This window comes from Balaenoptera borealis (genome assembly GCF_965194805.1).
Source record: "Balaenoptera borealis genome assembly, chromosome: 6".
Taxonomy (NCBI): domain Eukaryota; kingdom Metazoa; phylum Chordata; class Mammalia; order Artiodactyla; family Balaenopteridae; genus Balaenoptera; species Balaenoptera borealis.
The window spans coordinates 48,043,667-48,060,984 of record NC_138863.1 but is presented as its reverse complement, the minus strand read 5'-3'; positions in this window follow the sequence as shown (position 1 = coordinate 48,060,984).

The following is a 17,318-nucleotide window of genomic DNA, read 5'->3' as shown; positions in this document are numbered from 1 at the left end:
ATCATCATAATAAAAGTATATAATTAATAGATAGTTCTATAGGCATTATATTTGTATGTATTTATATTCAGCAAGGCAGATAGTAAAATTAAAGGACAAAAATAAGATGTAGGATTCAAGGTACAATATTTACACAGATAAAGTTTTCTTAGACTTGTTGGGTTCTGTCATTGACTGACAAGCAAGAGAAGAAAAACAAAAAGTAACTGTAAAGTACAATGAATGAAAATAACAAAATAGGGCATTTAAAAAATTTTTTTTAACTTACACCTTTCCTCCATAAATGTGTGTTGGAGATAAAATAGAGAACTGCTATTTCTGGCAATATAGTGCAATCATTAACAAGAAAAATCTAAATATCTTTAGGTTTTCCTTATAGGACAGTTATTGGTAATTATTTTTGTTATTAACTCTCTGACTTTGAAGATTTCATCATTTAAAGTAAGAAAAAGATTTATATGACCACAGGCAAAAGGGATATGAAAAAGAATGTAAGAGAAGACATACAAATTTCTTTCATCCTCAGTGAAAACCCTCATCCTGTCTCTTGCTGTCTACTTGAGTTTAAGAGACACCAAGAGAAGATAATTGTTGAATTTTATGAGAATTCTGTTTTCAATGTGTTTGTTATAACATCTTTATTCTGCACAGATCTAAACTGCTACACTTTGTATCACGTATTTCTACTAAAAGTGATAAAAAATGGTGTCCTTTAAGTCTACCCTCCAGATCTCCAAGTGCTTTTGATAAGCCCAACCCCTCTATACTGGCACTGATACCCTTTCAGCAAAGTTTATGGCAGGCCCCCAAATCACCCAGCAGTGATACCACCTAACACTCTATAAATTAAATCTAGGAACACCACAGAGACCTATATGTAAGAAATACCCCCTCCAGAGCTGCCTGTTCTAATGCCATCCCTCCACTGTCTGTGACTCTACTTCATGTAACACTACCCCATTCCTCCACATCAAAATACCTAGAGCCTTGCCTAAAAAATCAATTCCAAGAAAAAGATAATTAAGAGTTGATTAACCAACTAATCAATGATTTTGTTTACTTCAGATACTACCAGAGGTGCAAATCTCCCCTAATTCTGTGTACACATCTTACTCTACGTCTCACCAGACTTGGACACAGCTGAACATGCCCTTTCTTGAAACATCCTTTCTTTTGTTTTGCAGACATCACCCTCTCCAGATCCTCATACCTCACTGATTACTCTTAATGTTCATAGCTGATTTCTCCTTATTTCCATATTATTAATGTACGGATGAATATCAAACTTACACGTCCTGAACTTCACTCTTAGTTAAAGACTCATGTGTCTAACTTTCTAGACAACATCACCACGTGGATGTCTAAGAGTAAAACCAGTACTAACACATTGAAAAAAAAGTCCTGCATTTTCCTTAGTCTCACTCATCGCAGTAAATGGCACCCCCATTCTTTCAGTTGCTTAAGCCAATAAAACGACATCATTTTTTACTCCTCTTGTTCTCACATCTCATATCTTATTCATTATCAAATCAGATCAGCTCTATCTTCAAAATATTGACTGGATCCAACCAATATTCACCACTTCCACAACTACAAACCTAATTCAAGTGACCTTGCAACATCCCTTGCCAGGACTACTGAAACAGTTCCCTAATTGGCCTCTCTAGTTTCACTCTCCCATAAACCCTTTCTGTCTGTCCCTGTAGATCTTCCTAATACTCACATATCTATTCTTTGACTTACCTGTTGCTCCCTTTACTCAGCCTTAAAAATTGAAAAAACTTTTTTTATATTTAAATATTTTTTACATTATAAGTTAATGGCATGAAGGAAACAAATCTTGCTTAATTTCACCACCTACTAGCTTCCATTCCATTTCCCTCTCTCCTTTCATTAAAAAAATGTGTCGAATGAAAAAATTAACCTTTTAGAAAATGGTTTAACAAACATTAATTCTTCACTGATTTCTAAAGTGTCACTAATGAACTTTTAGTTATGAAATATAATGCCCTTTTCTCAGTTCTCATTCTCCTTGTCTTCCCTATACTACTACTCTAAATATGGTTGTGGGTTTGTTTTGTTTTATTTTGTTTTTTCTCTCTCTTTTCTTGCTCTCTTCTCTAATTTTGATAATCATCATGTGGGTTCTCAATCCACTTCACTGACCACTCCTTTCCTCACTGATTATTTTTCCTCTTCTCAAAAAAGTTATTAATAATCTCATCTACTTCCTTAACACACAACAATTAATTCACATCTGTGATTTCAACTGTTCCTGTTTATTTATCTATTGACTCTATCTATTCATTTCTTTTAAAGTTGTATAGTTGATTTACAATATTGTTAGTTTCATATGTAAAACATAGTGATTCAATATTTTTATAAAATATATTCCATTTAAAGTTATAAAATATTGGCTATATTCCCTGTTCTGTGCATTTCATCCTTGTATCTTATTTTATTCATAGTACTTTGTACTTCTGAACCCCTTACCCCTATCTTGCTCTTCCCCCCATCCCTCTTACCTTGGTAACCACTAGTTTCTTCTATTTATCTGAGTCCATTTCTGTTTTGTTATATTCGTTTTATTTTTCAGATTCCATATATAGGTGAAAACATACAGTATTTGCCTTTCTATTTCTGACTTACTTCACTAAGCAAAATACCCTCCAGGTCCATCCATGTTGTCACAACTGGCAAAATTTCATTCTTTTTATGACTGAGTAGTATTCCATTGTATATAAATATACCACATCTTCTTTATCCATTCATCTGTTGATGGACACTTAGGTTGTTTCCATATTTTGGCTATTGTAAATAATGCTGCTTTGAACACTGGGGTGCACATATCTTTTTGAATTAGTATTTTTTATTTTCTTTTTCCAGGAGTAGAATTGATAGATTATATGGTAGTTCTATTTTTGGTTTTTTGAGGAACCTCCTTATTGTTTTCCATAGTGGATGCAGTAATTTACATTGCTACCAACAGTGTACTAGGGTTCCCTTTTCTCCACATCCTGGCCAATGTTTTTATTTGTTGTCTTTTTGATGATAGCCATTGTGACAGGTGTGAGGTGATACTTCATTTGTGGTTTTGATATGCATTTTCCTGATGTCTGCTTTTTTTTAATTGAACAAGTTTGATGTGTAACGTTGTGTAAGTTTAAGGTGTACAACTTGTTACTTTGATACATATATATGTTGTATATTGCTGATGTGGTGTTTATCACATTACATAATTACTGTCTATATTCATTATACTGTGTATTAGATCTCTGGGGCTTATTTACTACTTGTTACAAGTTTGTACCTTAAACACCATCACTCTTGTCCCCACCCCCACTGGTAACCACCATTTTATTCTGTTTTTACAGGTTTAACTTTTTTAGATTACACATATATGGGATCATACAGTACTTGTCTTTATCTGACTTATCTCACTTAGCATAACATGCTCAATGTTCATCCATGTTGTTGCAAATGGGAGGATATCTCATTTCTCATGGCTGCATATTCTATTGTATATGTGTACCACATCTTGTTTATCCATTCATCCACTGATGGGCATTTGTGTTGTTTCCATACCAGCACTATTATGAATGATGTTGCGATAAACATGAAAGTGCAGATATTTCTTTGATATCCTGTTTTCATTTCTTTTGGCTATATACCCAGAAGTGGAATTGCTGAATTGTATGGTAGATATGTTTTTAATTTTTTGAAGAATCTCCATATTGTTTTCCATAGTGGTTGGACCAATTTACATTCCCACCAACAATATATACAGGTTTCATTTTCACCACATCCTCGCCAGCACTTGTCTCTTGTCGTCTTGAACAGCTATTCGAATAGGTGTGACATGATATCTCATTGTGGTTTTGATTTGCATTTCCCGAATGATTAGTGATGTTGAGCATATTTTCATGTGTCTCTTGGCCATTTTGATGTCCTCTTTGGAGAAATGTCTATTTAGTTCTTCTGTCCACTTTTAACTGGGTTTTGTTGTTGTTGTTGTTATTGAGTTAACTGATTTCTTCATATATTTTGGATATTAACCCCTTATCCAATATATGGTTTCAAAAATTTTCTTCCATTCTGTACACTGCCTTTTCATTTTAATTGTTTCTGTTGCTGTGCAGAAGCTTTTGAGTTTGATGTAATCCCATTTGATTTTTGTTTTGTTCCATTTTTTGTGCTTATGGCACCATGCCCAAAAAGTCATTGCCAAGACCAATATTGATGAGTTTCATTCCTAGACTTTCTTCTAGGAGTTTTTATCATATCAGCTCTTATGTTTAAGTCTTTGATCCATTTCAAGTTAATTTTTGTGAGTTTTGTGAGATAGGGGTCCAATTTCATTTCTCTGAATGTGTTTATTCAGTTTTCCCAGCACCATTTGTTGAAGAGACTATCTTTCCCTACTGAGTATTCTTAGCTCCTGTGTTAAATATTAGTTAACTGTATATGTTGGGGTTTAATTCTGGGCTTTTTATTCAGTTCTACTGGTCAATGTGTCTATTTCTATGGCAGTACCATACCTTCTTTATTACTATGGCTTTGTAGTATAGTTTGAAATCAGGAAGTGTGATATCTCCAGCTTTGTTATTTTTCCTCCAGATTGTTTTGCTACTTATGGTCTTTTATAGTTCCACATAAATTTTAGGAAGTTTCTTCTATTTCTGTGAAAAATGTTTTAGTATTTTGTTGGGGATTGCATTGAATCTGTACATGGCTTTGGGAAGTATGGCCATTTTAACAATATTAATTCTTCTGATCCATGAACAAATATCTTTCCATTTGTTTGTGTCTTCTTTGATTTATTTCAGTGTAGTTTTGTAGTTTTCATTGTACAAATCTTTCACTTCTTCAATCAAATTTACTCCTAAGTATTTTTTTTTAATTTATTTTATTTTTAATTTATTTATTTATTTATTTATTTTGGCTGTGTTGGGTCTTCGTTTCTGTGCGAGGGCTTTCTCTTTTGCAGCGAGCGGGGGCCACTCTTCATCGCGGTGCGCGGGCCTCTCACTGTCGCGGCCTCTCTTGTTGCGGAGCACAGGCTCCAGACGCGCAGACTCAGTAGTTGTGGCTCACGGGCCCAGTTGCTCCGCGGCATGTGGGATCCTCCCAGACCAGGGCTCGAACCCATGTCCCCTGCATTGGCAGGCAGATTCTCAACCACTGCGCCACCAGGGAAGCCCTCCTAAGTATTTTTTGATGCTATTGTGAATGGGATGGTTTTATTTCCTTCTGATGTTTCATCATTAGTGTAAAGGAATGCAGTTGATTTCTGTATATTGATTTTGTATCCTGCCACTTTATTAATTCCAACAGGTTTTTTGACTGATTCTATGGGATTTTTTATATATGGGATCCTATCATCTAATGACAATTTTACTTTTCCTTTCCGATTTGGATGCACTTTATTTCTCTGTTTTGCCTAATTTCTCTATCTAGGACTTCCACTACTATATTGTATAGGAGAGGTGAGAGTGGACATTCTTACCTTGGTCCTAATCTTAAAGGAAACACTTTCAATTTCTCTCCATTGAGTATAATGTTAGTATATAGTGGGTTTGTCCCATATGTACTTTATTATATTAAAATATGTTCTTTCTATACCCAGTCTGTTAAGGGTTTTTATCATGAAAGGATGTCAAATGATTTTTCTTCATCTATTGAAACTATCATGTGATTTTTATCTTTCATTTTATTGATGTGATTTATTACATTTATTGATTTGCATAGGTTGAACCATCCTTGCATCCCAGGTATAAGTCCCACTTGGTCAAGGTGTATAATCCTTTTACTGTGTCTTGAATTCTTGAATTTGCTAAGATTTTGTTGAGAATTTTTGCATCTATATTCATCAGGGATATTGGTCTACAGTTTTCTTGTGGTACCCTTATCTCATTTTGGTATCAAAGTGATGCTGGCCTCATAGAGTAATTTGGAAGTGTTCCCTCCTTTTCGATATGTTTTAAGAGTTTGAGGAGGATTGTGTTAATTCTTCTTTAAATGTTTGGTAGAATACTCTAGTGAAGTTGTCTGCTACTGGAGATTTCTGTGTTGGAAGTTTTTGCTTACTGACTCAATCTCTTTATTGATTATTAGTCTGTTCAGATTTCCTTTTTCTTCCTGATCTTGGTAGATTGTGTGCTTCTAGAAATATATCAATTTCTTCTAAGTTATGTAATTTGTTGGCATATAATTGTTCATAGCAGTCTCTTCTGATTTTATGTATTTCTGTAGTATCATTTGTAATGTCTCCTCTTTCATGTCTATATTTATTTATTTGAGTCTTCTCTCTTTTTTCTTAGTTAATCTAGCTAAAGGTTTGTCAATTTTATTTGTCTTTTCAAAGAATCAGCTCTTAGTTTCCATGATCATTTTAATTGCTCTCCTGGTCTCTATTTCACTTATTTCCACACTTATTTTTATTATTTCCTTCCTTCTGGTAACTGTGAGTATAGTTTGTTCTTTTTCTAGCTCTTGAGTTAAAAATTTAGGTTGTTTATTTGAGATCGTTCTAATTTCATAATATATGCATTTATTGCTATAAAATTTTCTCTCAGAACTGCTTTTGCTGCATCCCACAGTCTTTGATATGTCGTGTTTCCATTTTCATTTGTTTTGAGAATTTTATTTCACTTTTTATTTCTTCTTTGACCCAATGACTGTTTAGTAGTGTGCTGTTTAGTTTCCACATTACTGTAGATTTTCTCTTTCCTCTTATTGTTGATTTCTAGTTTCACACTATTGTGGTGAGAGAAAATGGTATAATTTCAATCTTATTAAATTTGCTAAGGTTTATTGAGTGGCCTGTCATATGATTTATCCTGGAGAATGGTCCATGTACACTTAAGAATGATGTGTATTCTGTGGCTGTTGGATTGAGTATTCTGTATGTGTCTATTAAGTCCATTTGTTCTAAAGTGTGTTTCAATTCCAATGTTTCCTTGTTGATTTTCCAACTAGATGATCTCTCTATTGCTGATAGTGGCATATTGAAGTTCCCTACAATTATTATATTGTTGTCTATTTCTTCCTTAAGATCTGTTATTAATTGCTTAATATATTTTGGTGCTTGGGTGTTGGGAGCAGATATATTTAGGATTATTATAGCTTCTTGATGTATTGACTCATTTATCATTATATAATGACCTTCTTTGTCTCTTGTTACTCTTTTTTTTTTAAGTCTATTTTGTCTGATATTAGTATGGCTACCCTCACCTACTTTTCATTTCTGTTTGTTTGAAATATCATCTTCCATCCTTTTACTTTGAGCCTATGTGTGTTTTTAGAGCTAAAATTAGTCTCCTTTAGGCAGCATATACTTGGGTCTTGTCTTTTTATCCATCCGGTCACTCTGTGCCTTTTGACTGGTGAGTTCAATCCATTTACATTTAGGATGATTTTTGATATTTAAGGATTTACTACTGCCATTTTATATTTTGCCTTCTGGTTATTTTGTCTCTTCATTGTTTCTTCTTCCTTTGTTTCTGTCCACCTTTATACGTTGGTGGTATTCTATGGAGGTTTGCTCAGTCTCTCCTTTTTTTATGATTTGTGTTCTGCTCTAGATTTTTGCTTTCCAGTTACCATGAGGTTTACATAAAACATCTCATAGATAAAATAGTCTTTTTTCTGCTGATAGCAATTTATCTTCATTTGCCTATAAGGTTCCATTCTTTTACTTTTCCCTTTTTATATTTTTATGTCACAAATCATGACTTTTTGTGCTGTGATTTTATTACCAAGTTGTAGCAGCTACAGTTTTTTTTTTTTTTTACTTTTTTTTACAATTATTTTTAATGTTCTTTTCCTTTAACTTTTAAGCTACAGTTAAGAGTTTAATATACTATTCTAAAAAAAGAGTTACAGTATTCTATTCTATTTACCACCTTAATCAGAGTTTTGTGTGATTTTGTCTTTTTGTTTCAGCTTAAAGAGCTCCTTTCAACATTTCTTGTAAGGCAGGTCTAGTGGTGAACTCCTTCAGTTTTTGTTCATGTAGGAAAGCCTTAATTTCTCCTTCATATCTGAATGATAACTTTGCTGGATAGAATGTTCTTGGCTGGCAATTTTTATGGTTTAATATTTTGAATATGTCATTCTACTCTCTCCTGGCCTGTAGCATTTCTGCTGATGAATCTGTTGATAGCCTAATGAGGGTACATTTACAGGTTATTGTCTTTTTTTCCCCAGCTGCTTTTAAAATTCTCCTTTATTGTTGACTTTTGATAATTTTAATGTAATGAACAGAAATAGAGACACAAATGTAGAGAACAAACTTATGGATACCAAGAGTGAAAGGGGGAGTGGGATGAATTGGGAGATTGGGAGTGACATATATATATACCACTATGTATAAAATATATAACTAATGAGAACCTACTGTATAGCACAGGGAACTCTACTCAGTGCTCTGTGGTGATATAAATGGGAAGGAAATCTAAAATAGAGGGGATATATGTATACATATAACTGATTCACTTTGCTGTACAGCAGAAACTAACACAACGTTGTAAAGCAACTATACTCCAATAAAAAAATTTTAATATATATATAATGTGTCTTGGAAAAGATCTTTTTGCAGTGAGATAATAAGGTGTTCTATTAGCTTCATAGCCTTGCATATCCAGTTCCTTCCCAGGTTTGGGAAGTTCTCAGCTATTAGTTTTTAAATACACTCTCTGCTTCCTTATCCCTCTCTTTTACTTCTAAGGAACTCATTATTCTTGCGTTGGCTTTTCTAATGGAGTCAGTTCTCATAGAGTTTCTTCACTTTTTAAAAATCTTAGTTCTCACTCCTCTTTCACCTAAATTATTTCTATATTTTTTTTCCTTGAGCTTTCTAATTCTCTCTTCCATATGATCTGCTGTATTTCCAATGCATTCTTCACCTCATTTATTGAGTACTTCAGCTCCAGAATTTCTGTTTGTTTCTTTTTTAGAATTTCAATCTCTTTAGTAAAGTACTCCTCTGTTTGTTCGTTTTTATTTCTGAGGCCACTGTACTGCCTTTCTGAATTTTCTTTAGTTTGTTGGATTTCTTCATAATAGCTATTTGAAATTCCTTATCATATAGATTACAATATTCTGTGTCTTTGGGTTTGTTTGCTGGAAATTGTCATTTTATTTTTGTGACACTGTATTACTGTGATTTTTCATGGTGTTTGATGAGAAGTGCCTCGCCGCTGCATTTGACATAGCAAACACTTCTCTTACTTAGACAAGGCTTTGTTCACTTCGATTATAATAGTTCAACAGATTGATAGTTAGGAGCCTTTCTTCTGTTTTCTAGAATGAGGTGCTGTCGCACAAGTTTTTGGCTTTTCTTGTTGGGAGCTCACGCACTTAAAAAAAAAGCAAAGGGTGGTGGCAGAGCAGGGTGAAGTGTGTACTTAACACTTGGGACTTTGGGTATGCCCACAGCTTGGTAGGAGGATCCTCAAGTTGGGGGTCCCAGAAGCCAGTGGGCAGTCCTCTTGCCTTCCAAGGCAGAAAACAGGAGACACTTTCCTTCTGTTCTGTCTATTTCCCTTTCCTTTCTTCCCCCTTAGTCACTGCAGTCTCTCCTCAGAGACAGCACCTGGTCCCTGCAGCTGCATACACGTGGCCAAGTAGACCCCCATTCATTACCTTCATCCTCTGTCCTCCTCTGCCAGAAAAACTGTGCTGTCTCTCTGCTGGACTGGCTACCACCTTCTCTGCCATCACTACCTCTGCCACTGCTGGCTTCACTGCAACTTCCTTTGCTCTGCCACCTCCTCCATGATCCAATCCACCCACTTTTGGGTGCATAGATGGATGGATCTCTCAGGTGTCCTGGTGTGCTTTGCAAAGGCACTTTTTTTGGTTATGATTGTCTGATTAGTTGTAAATCAAAGGAGAGAGAAAAAAGGAATGATTCACACCACCGTGATGCTGATTTCACTCCAAACGTCCCTTTTATATGATTAAGAGGGACTGGAATATGGAAAAGATCTCAAGATTAGAAATATGCATATATATCCCAATTGTCCATCTTTAAATATATTAGCATCATTTCTGTGTGACCATATTTTTTTCAAATATAATATGTTAAAAAATGTATATAAATCATTTTTCATAGCCAGACACCTACTTTAATCATTCTACTTCTGCTTTCTATCTCTGGAACTATTGCTGTTAACTCAGGCTCCAGTTATCTCTAAAGATTACCTTTCTCTAATGTCCCATTTCCAATCAGTGGTTTATCCATTTCAATACCTCTTACAACTTCCCATTGCTTTCCATTTCTGTTCAGGCCCTTATCACTTCTCACCTGGATTACTTCAATACAATCATAATTGGTCTCTAGGTTTCAGACACTTCACTTTCCATCTTGCTTACTACTGATAGATTAATCTTCCTAAAAGGCCTACAACACAATTTCCATCATGTCATTTCACTGTTCAAAGATCTTCAGGGAGAGAGAACACAGAAAAATGAAAATAGATCATTTGCTTGGGAAGGGATGCAGGGCCAAGTTACTTTTTAATTTTGCTTTTCTTTTTAAATCCTACATTTTTTTTACAGTGTTCATTTGTGTGATTCATATAATAAAATTAATTACCTAGAAGTTAAAATTCTAGTGACCTCTACAATATGCTTCCAACATTTTCTGCACTTCTTATTCCACTGCTCCAGTAAATAAAACTTCTGTTCTCTCTATACTCCCTCCACTTTCAAACCATGAAAATTACATTCTTGAATTTTTTTTAACTTAAATCCCAATCATATGTAAATTTCTTAATATATTCGCTGGAAATAATTCCTTTCTATATACACAAACCTAATTATTTATGAGAACAAATCATTTGACCCTCATCATTTAAAGTTTTTTGTTCTTATTTATGCTTTAATTTTTCCTTTCTCCTCTAAGTGAAAAAAAAAAGGGTATCCTTAAGAACAAGAACTCTTCCTCTTCTCTAAAGTAGAGGCCATAGTAACTTGAAAACACACAGGCATTTAATAAATGTGTGTTGTTTCATTAAATAAATGATCCAATGCTTCAAAGGCAACAGGGTATTTTCTCGTGGAGTAACTTTTGATTTTTATTTTAAAATTAAAACCAGAAGCCGAGAAGCAGAAGCCTTTGAAAACTCTTCTAAAAGAGCCAGCATGACGGTAATTACAATTACAGGTCAGACTCAGGTCTCCAACTTGACCTCAAGATGCAGGGAAAATGAGTAGCACTCTAACTGTCCCTTTTTTGGGCTTTGTTTTCATGAGCATCACTCAGAGATCAACACTAACTTGAATCGCTATCATTGTCGAGCCTTCATAGGAGAAATTTACTGGATCTATCATTAATGCTTTTTTAATGAAATATTAAATTGCTGTGGCACAGAGTGTATGGAGTGAGACAACTTAGCAGTAGCCTAAGGGGAGGGGGAGGCTTGTAAACATATAAATAATTAGGACATCTTTTCTCTTCTCCCTTCTCTTCCAATGAAACAACTAAGCTGGATCAAAGGAAGCAAATGAATATATCTAGCTCCCTGGACAGATTAACTGATATTTTTACTACACATTTAATCCATGTTTCACTGCAGTAAGCAATACAGGCAAAGATCTGATTCCTCTATTTATCATTTGATACTCTTTACAAAAGCTGAAAATTACACTCATTCTAAATCTTATGTTAGCTGGCAGTAAACATAGCTCAGAGCTGGCCAAGTGGCTGCTTATAAGATGCTGGTAAATTGCCAAAGGATGCAGAATAGCCCTTTCCACCCCAGTTGTCAGCAAAAGAGAGAGGTGTCAATACACCCACCACCTCAGCCACTGGTTTCTGCTTCTGTCAGTTTCTACCCTAGAAGAATCTTAACTGAACAATCATTTATTGAACAGATTTCCACATACTAAACCTGGAGAAGCAGTTTCAGCCCACTGGTGGTATAGCCAGTGATAACCACAGTGACCACTGAATTCTTCTTAAAAATTATTATTTTTTAAAAAGTTGGATCAAATCATGTAGGAAAGTATTTTCTTTTTTTTTAACTCAAACACAATGAATAACAAATATATAAAATACAGAAATTCCTATTTAATTCTCTCTGTTCATGCTGACTTTGGAGTAGATTACAAAATCCTAAGAGTTTTTTAAACTCTATTTCTTACCATTGCAACTTTTAAGTATGTAAAATAAACTCAGTACATTTTTAAATTCCACCATTATCTTTTGATTCCAAATAAAATGCTACTGCCAGTCATAGCTATTTGATGTTATTTGTTGGATGAACAAATGACATCTGTATCTCAGAGCAATCATATTATCTCTTTATATTGTCAATCTCTATTTATTACCCTTCATCCAAATATATCTATAACCAGGATTATTTCTTTACACACTGCATAAAAGAAGTGTCTTGGTTTGTGGCACCGGTTGATATCTGCAGAGTTTGGGGATCTTTGGGATGATAACTGGCTAATTTTCTGCTTCTGTTTCCCAGAGCTTCCATTTGCTTCAATTCAAACTCTCCCTCAAGATGTCCTGCAATAGTGTCACCATCCACCCCTCTAATAGCTTTTGCAATTGTCATCTGTCTACACTGACAGATTTTGCTTTAAACTGATTTTATTCAATGATAGGAACAATATTCTTCTGGGACCTGGAGGCTGATCTTAATAAAGTAGGGTTGTTTTAAACACTGAGGAAACTGTTCTACAGTGGTAGGCTCAGGTCCTATTATCTATTGAAAAGATTAATATGTTGCCAGTGCTTCAAAAAGCTCCAGCTGGATTTACAAATGGAACCATGATTGTGACTGTCATTGTTTTTTATGTTTGTTTAATGTCCTGTGTCTTTCTAAAAATAGATTCTACAAACAAAGGAAGATAATAACAAAAACACACATTCATTTCCTATTGGATTGCTAGATGTTACCCTCAAATTTATTACTGATAGTCTCAGCATCCAATGCAGAAAGGGAAATGAAATTTATAGTGTTTATACGCAATATATATATATATATCTTTTCTTAAGGGAAACAAGATATCCCTGGCAGTGTACTAAGCATATTTCTCCCATGGATCCTTATAAATGGATCCTTCAACAAACACTAGTTGAACCCTGCAAATGTGAATTATGTACTCATATGCTTCTCAAAGTTCATGAAGTCTCAAAGTAAATTTCAATTCCATTATCTGTATTGGCATTTTAGGTTTTGCATTCTCTCCTGCATTAATTATGACACTATTTGGCAAGGTGTGCCTATTCTCAGTTTCAGTCCAAACAATGGCACAGACTTTTTCTGTTATTTCACTGCCACATCCCAGGCACCAAATCAGTACCTGGGACATGGCTCATTACCATTTGTTGAATGAATAAATGAAATTTGTCACTTGGAGCAATCATGTAACTTCTTTATATAGTTTATCTCCAGTTGTTATCTTGATCCAAATACATCTAAAATCCCAGGATTATTTCTTCCCAGAAGTCTTTCAATCTTTCTAATTGTCACATAACCAGAAATAGTGGTATATTCCAGATTTCTGTTACTCACAACAAGGAAATAATTTACAGTGTTTTCTTTTGTTTTATATTTCCTTATCCTTCAACGTTCTGCAAAATAGTAGGCCCTTGGGTTCCAAGTTCAAAAGAATGTATAGGTAAATACATCAAACAAATTCTAATCTATGTAATCTGAAAAAATATGTAACATCTATGCTATGTTTATAACAATTTGTTACAAAACACATTTAAACAATTTTAAACCAATAACTATAATGCAGATTCTAGACAAGTAGATGGAATTTCTTAACAACTTCAATCTTGCTGAGTATATCAGTAAGAATTCAGCAATCCTGAAGTCGCTCTACATTTATAGCTTCTGAAATGTAGAGATTACAAATTTCCAGATGCTAGAATTACCTTGAGATTTAACCCTGTGTCCAGTCAATGAAATACTGCAATACCTAATTTGTCTTCTCTTCCATCAGAAAAGCTGTAAGATTCTACTCTGCTCAAGCAGGGCTTTCCTATTCAAACTCTAGAGGAAAAAAAAAATCTTTAAATTTCAAGTGTAAATATAGAAATGGGGCTGCAATTTAGTTTATACCATCTATTCATCCATAATGTTTCTTAACCCCTTCAACAAACCCATTTCAAATCCTAATCAATTTTAGATCTGTACTGCAGCAAAAATCTTCTATCTAAATCTGACCCTTATCCTTCTTTCTCTCCTACTCCAATTGATTAAGCTCAGTTCAACCCAACTGAGGAATATCAATTATTAAGATCTCATGGGTTGGGGATTTACCAGAGTGGATCTTGCTGGACACAGTATTGCTTCCACAGTGACTCTGCCTTAACATTCCTTAGTGCTCCTATCTCAAAAAGCTCATTACTGGTGAAGGCTAAAAAATAATTCTCATACTCCAGCTCCAGATTTCCTATCTGGATAGCTTTATTGAACTTATTTAATTTATCAAAAACAAAAAACAAACAAACAAAAGAAAAAAAAACCTCTGGTTGCCAGTTGGCAGCCATACATTTCAAATAGCAGCTCAAATGACTACAATATAATCTATTTTATGATTCATCATTCAACTGTCCTTACTCATCATATTTCATTTTGTAAAATCCTGTGCCTGCTTCCTAGACATGTATTAGAGTAATTATAAATGAATTAAACATTACCAATCCAAGACTGTAACTGGCTACTATCTGATGCTGCTTAGTGACTTAATTATATTAGACAGACTAAATTGTTTTAAATGAACCTTCACAAAGGTCCTTAATAAAATAAAAGAGTGATTTTATTTTGTGTTATCTACTTTCTGCCAGAAGGTTCTCTAGGGGCTTCTGCAGTTTTCTTTTCTTTCCTATTAGCTAGAAAGCACAATCTAGTAAGCCTGTGAACCTTGCAGGAGCTTACACAGAAAATATTTCTCACTCTGAAAAGCACTACGGTAAGATTTGGGGCTGCAGCGTAAGCAGCAAGATTTAGTGGTTTTCTCTTAAGGGAGCTGATTCCTGAAGCAACTTAGAATGCCTTAGGAAAGAAAGAAGGAAGAAGTTTCATATTGATAGTATACGGAGGGGATAACTTTATATAAAATTTTGAGTAGAGTGGATATTTGAAATAGAGAGGAAATTTCCAAAGTAGAATTTAAAATGTCAGCAGATTCATAGAGGAACTGCCTCAGACAGCAGGCTGTAAAAGATTAAATTTTAAAATGAGGGGTTACATTGTTTCTTCAGTTTGTTTTGTGCGATACCAGAAGTTCACGAATGAGGGTAGGCAATTCGTCTATTATTTCTAAGACAGAGTGTATCTGCTGTGACTTCACTCAGAAGGAGGCCCCGCACACGTGAGAGGTGCGATGAGAGGCTGAATGTGCACAAATTATTTCTCATTCCCACAGCAGTTTTGACAGGCAGGTCAAATACGTGAAAAAGGATAAGGGGATAAGAAAGTTACTACACTTCTGAGCAAGATGTGCAGTGTAGCAGTCAAAGTGGGGATCTCTGTGGGAAAGTTGCAGACGAAAGTGGTTCTCTGTGGGAAAGAACTGCTTCGGACAGTGGAAGCTTTCTAGACTAGTTACTGCTATTCTTAGTCTTCTCTCAGTATGAAACCTAGGCTCAGCAGAGGCAGGCTGTTGGATAGAATTATTTATTTTCCTTCCCCTGCGCATTCCCAACAAGAAAACACCACATGCACGCCAACAACATAGAACTCTCATATTTAGAAACTCTTCTATTTTTGACATTCCTTACTTATCAAATACCAAATCACATTGGGATTTTCCAGATGTTTTAGTCCTTTTGTTTCTGAGTATCATCCCCCTTGTGTAGAGCACAATGAGGCTGACTGAAAAAACTGGAAATAATAGTATGAATTCCGTTTATTGTCATTGAAATTTTCTGTCATTGTGATGCATACCTTAGCTTCCAGCAGGTAGATCTCTATCAAGAATATATCTCTAGGTCTATTTTGAGCTTTACAAATTTTAATTAGTCAATATTGATGAATACAAAGAGTATGTTAAATCTAAAAAGCATTTAATTAGCCAAATAAGTAGCTTCAGTGAAAGCTCAAAATTTCATATGTTCTACTATAGAAAGAAAAAAAAAACCATAAATATGGTTTATTCCACGAAGGTGAAGTAGAAACACACAGATCAGGAAGTAAACAGCTTTTTTCCAGCCAATTGGGAAAAGCATTAACAAAGAGCTCACCAAACTTTAAACACTATTAGCGCTCAGAAGTCTAGTAGGGATTCGTAATTAGGCCCTTGGGGGAAACATAAGAAAGAAATATAAAGTTGAGACAGTATAAAGGAAAGTCAGTTTTCAGAAACTATATTGTCAGAAAGAAACAAAAACTAGTTTGGTTTTAAAATATGAACTCTCCAGGAGTCAACCCTGATGCAGTATCTTTGAACACCCCAATATAAAATACAGTGGATCTTGAAGAAAGCAAAAAACTCTTACCACTTCAAAAACTAGGACCGACAATCAATTTACAACAGTAATCTGAAAATAATTTACACCAAGACATGATAAACTGGACCAGGAAGCAATCATTATATTTGCCAGAAACTGAGCAAAGTTACTAGCCAGAATCAATGTTAGAAGTATGTTTTCTTGACTACTCCAATTTTTCCTGGGCAGATAAATGCAAAATCTGCAAACAATAAAACAGTTCACCTCTTTCATTTCTTCTAAGCAACTGGAAAACTGGTCACCCACTGCCTCTATAATTACTTTTGTCTTATATTTCTACATCCATTCTGAGATGGATTCTCTTAGCAAAGAGTGGTAAGAAGTATACATGAGGAGGGGGATGGAGGTAGCATAGGCCATTCTGTTAAAGAACAGATCCTAAACATAAAACTTTTAAATAGAATGACAAAGGAGTGGAACTTAGAAAGCTCAGTGCCATCAGTACATTTTACAGATTATAGTTTTTCATGCACCCTTCCTCATGTAAGTGTCATAAAGCCAGTCAAAAGAGAGATATGATAGTACACGAGTCTAATATAACTATACTAGATGAATGCATTCTTAGGTTGGACTAAGAGCAGTGAACATTAATGTGTGTTCCTGATATTTTTCTGCCAAAGAAGTGGATTCAGTTCTGCCCCAGGTGAACTGAAAACCGGCATTCTGACTTTCCGCGAATATTTGGTCTGAGAGCCCTTTCTTTCTTTGACAATAAAATAACAGAACACCAATAAAAATAATAATAATTCCACTCTCCTGAATAAACACTGAAAGATAAGGTGAATTTTAGTACTTTCAAAGTTCTGTTTGTGATTATCAAAACGTGTAGACCTGA